The sequence below is a fragment of the Pipistrellus kuhlii genome, unplaced genomic scaffold (genome assembly GCF_014108245.1).
Source record: "Pipistrellus kuhlii isolate mPipKuh1 unplaced genomic scaffold, mPipKuh1.p scaffold_m20_p_1, whole genome shotgun sequence".
Lineage (NCBI taxonomy): Eukaryota > Metazoa > Chordata > Mammalia > Chiroptera > Vespertilionidae > Pipistrellus > Pipistrellus kuhlii.
Window position 1 is genome coordinate 132,917,286 of NW_023425404.1, and position 8,734 is coordinate 132,926,019.

At 36.0% G+C, this 8,734-nt stretch overlaps 1 long non-coding RNA gene across 1 annotated transcript; it reads right to left on the minus strand.

The window, feature by feature from the left end:
• Window positions 1-1,201: 1,201 nt before the first annotated feature.
• LOC123651054 lies at window positions 1,202-7,436 on the minus strand. Its single transcript, XR_006739512.1, has 3 exons — window positions 7,287-7,436; window positions 3,484-3,543; window positions 1,202-1,381 (listed from the first exon to the last, which is right to left on the minus strand). It is a non-coding gene; the product is annotated as an uncharacterized LOC123651054 (long non-coding RNA).
• Window positions 7,437-8,734: the final 1,298 nt, after the last annotated feature.

The window sequence follows — 8,734 nt, forward strand, 5'->3', positions numbered from 1 at the left end:
TTGGAGTTGAAGGCAACCTCTTGTGGGAGACACTCAAGGCAGGCCTTTGGGAGTCTGGAGCAAGGCTGTGCCATCTGCAGTGGGGAATCACATGCTTTTTGAAAAATGGCTCCTAGAATGTTATTGGGTCCTATAGATATGGAATTCTTGACCATTGGATGCTAATTGAATTGCCAATTATGAGCTAATTTTTGTCAGACTGGCCAAGGATGAGCCCAGCATCAGTCTTTCATTAGATAAAAATGTATATCCAGATATTTCACAAGCAATAAGACATCACAAGTAAGCTGCATGGGCAGAGAGCTCAGACCTCCATGTCACTCACCACAGTCACACCATTGATACACCCTTAGCTTACACTTATGCCTAAGGGAATCAGGCTGGATACTGTGCCATCAACTAAAGGGGAGTTAAAACACCTGAGGTTGGTTTATAGTTGAGTTGACTCAGTATGAGAAAATGGAGAGTTACTGTATTATAAACATATTCAATATAGCTATAGTTTATAGATAAAAATTTGACTGTAAAAGTTGACACTACTTAAATACATGTCAAAATTTATACATTCTTTGAAGTTTTTTTCTCTTAAAAGAATTTAAAAAAAACTTTGGGATACTTATAAATGACTTGGGGTAAAGTTCTATTCTCATATGTTCTCTCTCTGACCACCTAATTTAGGATAATTAAGTCTGTATTCTTTTAATTAAAAATTTCCACCTGCCCAGCAACTGGAGTCCATCTGGAATAATGTATTTTTATCAGATTGTATGGGTAATTCAAACTGGGATCATTCACCTGAAGAGAAAATGGTTGTATTCCATAGGGTTCACACTTGAGCAAATTGATCTGTAGCTTTGAAATGAATAATAGTGTTATTGACTTTACAGTTAAATAAAAATCTTGGAAATTACATAGTTGACAATTTTGCATTATTATTGCTAGTTTCTCTGGATTTCTCCTTGAAGGGGGTCTTTATACTTTTAACTTTTCTTTACTCTTTGTCTTTCAATTAGACAATAAAAGGGATTATTTTGTAGTCCAGGTTAGTGAGCACCTTTGGAATGCTCCATGTATGTGATAAAATGGTGACATGTGTAACACCTCTTAAGGCAGATTCCTGAGTTTAAGTTAATGCACTGATTTTCTAATTAGTGACTGATTCTGTCCCCAAATGGAATAATTTCACAATATGGGATAGAGGATAACTAGATAATTCTAGAGTGCAGTTTTTTATTTCACCCCCCAACTCCATCCCCATCAGCTCAGAGGTGTAAAACAGACTCAGGTGTCTAGGTGACCTGGCTTTGGTGTGGCTTCTTCAATGGATGAATGCTGTGACCTCTGGAAGTCACTCAATTTGTTTGTGCTTCAGTTTCCTTATCTGTAAAAAGAGACATTTAGATATATATTTTTTCAATTTTGATTTTAAATGTCTAGAAATCAGATTTTGTAAAAACAAAACAAAACATGTTTTTATTGGTTTTAGAGAGAGGAAGAGAGAAGGAAAGAAACATTGATCGGCTGCCTCCTGCACACCTCCTACTGGGGATCAAGCCACAACCCATGACTGGGAATCAAATTAGTGACTTTTTGGTGCATGGGATAATGCTCAACCAATTGAGCCACACGGGCCAGGGCCTAGAAACAAGATTTTTAAAATACAATTAAGGCTGACTTAAATGAATTTACAACTGCCCCCTAAGTATTTATTTCTTAAGCAATCTTTTAAAATGGTGTTTGAAGGTTAAATAAGTTAGTAAATGCATTGTGTCAATCATCTAACTATCAATTTTGCTAAGTTTCCATTATTAATTCTTTATCTTCTCTTCATCAAGATGACATTAAAATGTCCTATTGTGATATTTTTAATTCTTTTCTGGCAGAGTTAGACCTTGAGAGATATTGATCATATTTTTAAAGCTAATTATCTGAATAGATGGCACATGACATAGGTTATATAGCACATTTTATATAGAAATTGTTGAAAGACGGATGGATAGTATTTACCATCTACTAGTATGTGGTGCATTCTCTGTCCTTTCCCATTCTACTACCCACAGTGGTTCTGCCTCAAAATTTATCCAAGTATTTTTAAAATCCATTCATATTTCTGAAATTATAAAAGTAATGCAAGTCCTAAACTTATTCCATAGTAGTAAAGTAGCAATTCTGATTTATTTGTCTAAAAATTGCCTTGTTCATTCAGTCTAATATTTGTGTTCTTTACATCCATTGGTTTGAGGATTTTTTATTCTTTAAGCTGTGATAACCTTTCTTTTGAGAATTTTCCCTGGAAGACTATCACAGGACTGATGCTTGGCAACCTTGAGGAATTACAAGAAAAATCTTGGTGCCCAACAGGGTTGGCTCAGTGTTTGAGCGTCAACCTATGAACCAGGAGGTCACCGTCTGATTCCTGGTCAGGGAACATGCCAGGGTTGTGGCTCGATCCCCAGTAGGGGATGTGCAGGAAGCAGCCAATCAATGATTCTCTCTCATAATTGATGTTTCTCTTAAATCAATAAAAACATATATTAAAAAAATAAAATAAAAAAATAGAAAAATCTTGGTGAGAAAGCTGATAAACAAGAAGGAAATATGCCATGACTATCATAGCCCTAATTAAGCACTCAATAGATATTTGCTGAATATGAAAGGATTCATTTACAATAGCAATTTTTTAAACTCAGTTTGAATGGTGATTGTTATAAAAAAAAAAAAAGTACCATCACAAATATTTCCTAACGAGCAAATATTATCACACCCCTCCTAATGTTTAAGAATTTATTATGCCTAGCAACAGTATTGTGATTTAAGATTTGAAGCCCATTTCATTGGGTGTAAGTCCCTGAAAGTATAATAATTAGAACATTCTGGCTGTTCATGATTCCTGCGGGAAGTTTGTTGATATTATCATTTCATTTTTTGTTTGTTTAGCATAGCAGCTTTTCCATCTTGGCACTTAAGCAGAAAGCTTCACTTATTATGGTTGTTTCACAGTTGAGTCCATCCTTTAACTTCCTGTTTTCACAATTTGTCAGCCAATCAAAGATATCTGTGGTTTTAAAGCATGTGTCAACTGAACAGATATCAAGAATAAAATGCACATATACATCCCAAAAGACTTGTGTCAAAATCAGTAAGATTGCACAAGGCAGGATCCTCGGATAGCATTTTAACAGACGAAAATGGTCAGAAATGAGTTCATTCAGTACAGTATTCCAGCTTTAATAAACCATGTCTTATCTCTTTTGCCCAGTGGACAGCTTCTAATTGGTAAGGGTCCAAGGTAAGGCAAACAAAAGCAAGGAAACCTGCCTGCTTGGCTTCATACATCAGCAAGATAGCCCTATCGTGCATCAACGGACAGGCTTCAAGTTGACAACAGGAAAAGTGTGACTCAGCTTATGCAAAAAGGGAAGTCCCTTGCATTGGGCTCAAACAATGGGCCTGTCATTTTATTGCTTCTATGGTCTGTCTTACCTTTTTGGGAGATATACAGGGGTAGAGGACTCATTCTTCTCTGGGTTTTAGACTGAGGCACTGAAATTAGACTTGAGAGAGAGGTATTATTAAAAGGGAGAGCAGAGCAGGGCAAACAATGTGGTACCTGTGGTCAGGCTGGTAAAATGACACCTTAAATTCCAGGAATACTTATTTTGGGTACAGAACAGGATGGGCCCAGTGACAAGAACAACAACAAAAAAGCAGACTAGACTAAATCTTCCTTAGAATAATGAGTCTCCTGGATAGATAAAACAAGGAAAGTCTGTGATATAATTACCTTTCTCCTCCCATTCTCACGTATCTGCAATTCCTAATGCAGAAGAGAAACCCCATCACCAGTCATTAACTACCTGCTCCAACACCAAACGCCATGCAGATGTTGTTATTTGAATTTTAGGAGATCCTATTTTTAAATTTAATTTTTTTCAATTACAGTTTACATTTACTAGTACTATTTTTTATTAGTTTTAGTTTTAGGTGTATAGCATAGAGGTTAGACAACCATATACTTTGCCAAGTATTCCTCCTGGTGCTTCCTGTACTTACTTACAGGAAGTTATTAAAATATTATTGACTAAATCTCCTATGCTGTATTTTATATCCCCATGACTGTTTTGTAACTACCAATCTGTACTTCTCAACCCCTTCACCTTTTCACCTAGCCCCTTAACCCCTCTCCCCTCTGGCAAACATCAGTCTCTGTATCTCTTAGTCTATTTCTGTTTTGTTTGTTCATTTATATTATTCTTTATGCTCCATATGTAAGTGGAATCATGAGGTATTTGCCTTTCTCTAACTGACTTATCCCACTTAACATAATACCTTATTAACCTATCTATGCTGTCACAAATGATAGATTTCATTTTTTTATGATCAAGTAATATTCCATTGTATATATGTACTTCAGCTTTTTTTATGCACTCATTTATTGATGAGCATTTGGGTTGCTTCCGTTTCTTGGCAATAGTAAATAATGTTGCAATGAACATAAGGATACATATATTCTTTCAAATTTGTATTTTGGGTTTCTTTGGATAAATTCCCATAAGTGAAATCACTGATCCATAAAGCAGTTCCACTTTTAATTTTTTTGAGGAACCTTTGGAAGATTCTTTAGTTAAGACCAATAATGCTGAAGGAAAATTACCTCTCAGACAACTGATCTATGTCTTATATAGATCACACCATGAACACCAAATGGGTAGTCAACAGCAGAAAGAGCATGCTCTCCAAATGAACCATTCAATAGGTCTGTGGTCTTTCACAACCTGACAAACATTACCTTCCACAGTTATAGGTTGTTCTTTGTTCCTGCCTCAAGGCCCCACCTAACTTTATTGTCTCTAGTTCCTCTTCATTAATTTTTGTGAAGCTTCCATCCTCTTCCTTTCTTGCGGTGTAGTAATAATATGGCAAATGTGGGAGGTTGAGGTGTTTCAGTGAAACAGACTTACTAACAGGAACCAGAAGTGGATACACAAATGTTTCTGGGGTTTCAGAGTTTTATGGGGAAGATAATGACAGTTGTAAAATCATTATTGGTAGGAACATGAGTTTTCTGAAGTTTTACCCCTTTAGAGAATGTTGAAAAATATGCTTATTATTTTTTACTGAATCATTTCTAGAGCATGACAACTATATGTTATTGTTTCCTTGTGAATTGTTGCCATTATGTTCTGGTCTGGGGAACAGCAGCACCCCAAGAGATTATGGTTTCTCACCCTTGATAGGATCACATCTTCTCACCTTTGTGTTCTTGATACATAGGATTTGGAACCTGTCAATCACTGATTAAACATATTTAATTGAATGAATAAATTTTAACTATATTTTGATTAGTTATATTGAAAAAGCTTCAAGGAAAAGAGAGATGGAAAGTGATAAGACCAGTAGAGAGCAAGGGTTAAAATCACAAAATTAGAATTCCTTCTACTGGGCCAGAAATTGTAGTTTTGATTGCTCTCCTTTGGTTGACAAAGAAATATAGAATGAAGGAAATAAAACCAGTTAAAAAAAGTCTTTGGTTCCAGCAAAGAGATTCTGTGAGTTTAAATGTCAGATTTAGATCATTTAAATGTATTAAAGGGAAAAACATTTAGGAAATAGGAAAGATCTGACTTTATGCTTCTCATAACAATTCCAGAATCTTCCCTGATATCAGATTAGGGTGGAGCTCCCTCTTCTCTCTGCTCTTCCCCACCCCTACCCTGCTCTGTGCTGGAGTCCTGAACTTCTCCTTTCTCTGTTCCTGTTCAGCCTCCCACATAACATAACAGTAATTAAATGACTAAAACCTTACAGAATTCACTGAGTGGGCCAAAAGCAAGTGCTCTGGCAGCGTGGCAAACTGACCATGTCTTCTGAGTCTCAAGGAGCAATTACCGGCTGAAAGTCCTTTACTGAGTTGAGAGAAGAAAGTGTGATGCATCTTCTTTCAAATATCCACTTTGCTGACTCCATCACCTCCTTCAGGTCTGGCCAAGTTTCACCTTTTCAATGAGGTCCACTCTGATGATGCAACTGCCTGACCTTCAGTCCTATATCCTGGCATTCCTGAACTTTCTTACTCTGTTTTCTTCTTTCTATGGCAGTTACCATCTTCTACATACTAGCATGTCTACTTATATTTACCATCTTCTAACATACTAGCATCTACTTATCGTATTTAACATCTTCTAACTACTAGCATGCCTACTTATCTTACTTACCACTTTCTAACATATCTACTTATCATATTTAATTTCTGTTTCTGCCTCCCACTTAAATGTAACCTCTGCAATGGCAGGGATCTTAGTTTGTTTATTAACATATCCCAAGCATTAAGAACTCTGTGTAACACATAGTGAATATCCAATAAATATTTATAGAATGAATGAATATCAACCACTGCCCCTTTTTTAGCTAAGTTTTTGAGTGGTACAGCTAGAATTTCAATTGGATTTCATAGAGTTTTTGTAAAAGATACTAAAACCTTATACAGGACAATGGGCCACAAATGAAATATCAAGGGAAAGTTCAATTAAATTCAATTTATTAAGAATTTTTAAATTCCGGTTCTGGTCCAAGAACTTTGCTGGGTGCTGGAGAGACATAGATGAATACACTATAATTTCTGCTCTCAAAGATTTTACCATCTGTTAGAAAAAAATAGATGTACAAACAATACACCAGTGTTATTTAGTTCTAAAATTGCAATGTAACCAAGAACAATAGAATGAGAAATACCACTGAATAAAGAACAATTCCATTGAATAATTCTCTGTCCTAGTAAGGTAGCCAAAGGAGAGGGCTCACAGGTAAGGAGTGATCAAGAAGAGATCCAATATTCTCTTTACTCATTGGAATGACATACTTTTCTGCCTTGTGTATGGCAAGTCCAGCCAGCAAGTAAAGTGGGAAGAATAAATTAGTAAACTGGAACTTGCCTATTGAATCTCTTGGTTTCCAGTTTGCTGGTTGATTAAAGTACAGGTCTTCTTCCCTTTTCATGTAGGTTTCTGCAATTTTAGGTTTCACAAAACTTATTTCTGCCCAGCCTGCTCAGTGAGGTTCTAAATATATTTGTCTCCTTGTGATAGCTTCTCATATACGTCATCTTTCCTCTGTTATTTTAGAAAAACAGTCCGCTTCACATTTTTGGTATTGCTCTACTCTTTGTTATTTGTACCTTGACTTATCATTTCTTAATGAGAACCAGATGGCAGATGACTCATCAGTAAAACCATTATGACTTTCTTTGTTGCTCATAATTTGAGATTCCTGGCCTAAATGTTTCTTACCACTTCTGCTTCAGATAAATCATATGACTTCAGGTGGTGGATTAGCATCACTGCTTTCTCTGTCTTAATGGGTTCCAAGTATCTGCTCTTTAGGCCTGATGACTGTTAAGAAGTTACATTGCTGAGCAGACCCTTTCCAGTGAGAAGAATGGGGGGTGGGGTGGGGAGAGAAGGGGAAGTTCTGTTTTTGTGATCTTTTATTTCTATTGATGGGCCAAAGTTTTTTGTATTTGTCATTAATAACCCTAAATATTTAAAAGCCATCCAAAGACTTCACAATATATCTTAATGTAAGTGAAGACTTACAATATATCTTAGGCATCTGCCTTTATTTACTGTACTCTCTGTGGCTTTGGAAAGTGAGAAACAAATGAGTTACAACTCTTCTTTGTGAAATTTTACTGATTTCTTAAGACAGAAGCTGGGAAATACAAGGGAAAGTACCTAACCACCTGCCTACAGTGTGCTAGTATGTTCCTTTGAGTTCAATTTGTTTTTTGAGTGTCTAGCTCCTAACACAGGGCTGCAAATACAGCAGTATCTAATAGGTGTGGTGAATTAGTAAATTTAAAAAGGCATGAATTGGCCTGCTTAATGATATGAGGTGCAGCATGAAACCTGGCAATCTGATTTCTATGTCTGTAGGAAGGAAAAGTCACACCAGTCAATTTTTTACTAATTATAAATATTGTAGGGTAAACTGGACAGCTGAGATTTTTAAAGTTCAACTAAATGTATAACCATTACATTCCTCCAATTTTATAAGAAGGGAAAATTTTCCATAAGAGTACTTTGAGTAAGTACTACCTAGAACAATTTGAGGGTCTGTACCTCAGAGTTTGTTGGATGCCTCCCATGACACTGCTTGCTGCTTACCTGGCCAGTGATCTCTATCAGTAGCACTGGTCTTCCAAGTCAAAGAAAGAGTATCTTCATAGCAAACAAACATCAACTCCTATTATAGATGTTCCTTCTCTTTGGCTAGCACATGGGTATAAATCAAAGGCTGAATTTCTCAAATTATAATCTGTGAATTCCTGTACCACCATACTCCAGGCTCATTTGTCATTGTTTATGTCCATACCCTATCTATTTTTTTCTTCATGGTGCTTATTATTACCTAAAGGCACATATTATTTTAGTCTTTACTATCTGCCTTTATCACTAAGAGTATAAAACTCCTAGAGGGCAGGAACTGGCTTGTGCCTTGTTAGACTTGAAAATAGTGTATGGTGTATACTAGATGCTCCATAAATATGAGAATAAATGAAGGAGTGTCATGATGTGGAAAAAAAAAAGACTTCTGTAGACAAATTTATTTTTAAAATGCTGAATAAACAAAGATAAATATATTTGTTTACTACAGGACTCACTGGGCATTTCAATAAACTACAGTTTATTGTGAATCTCAATAGCAGAAAGTATGCTGTGTTACTCAAGTTTCTTTG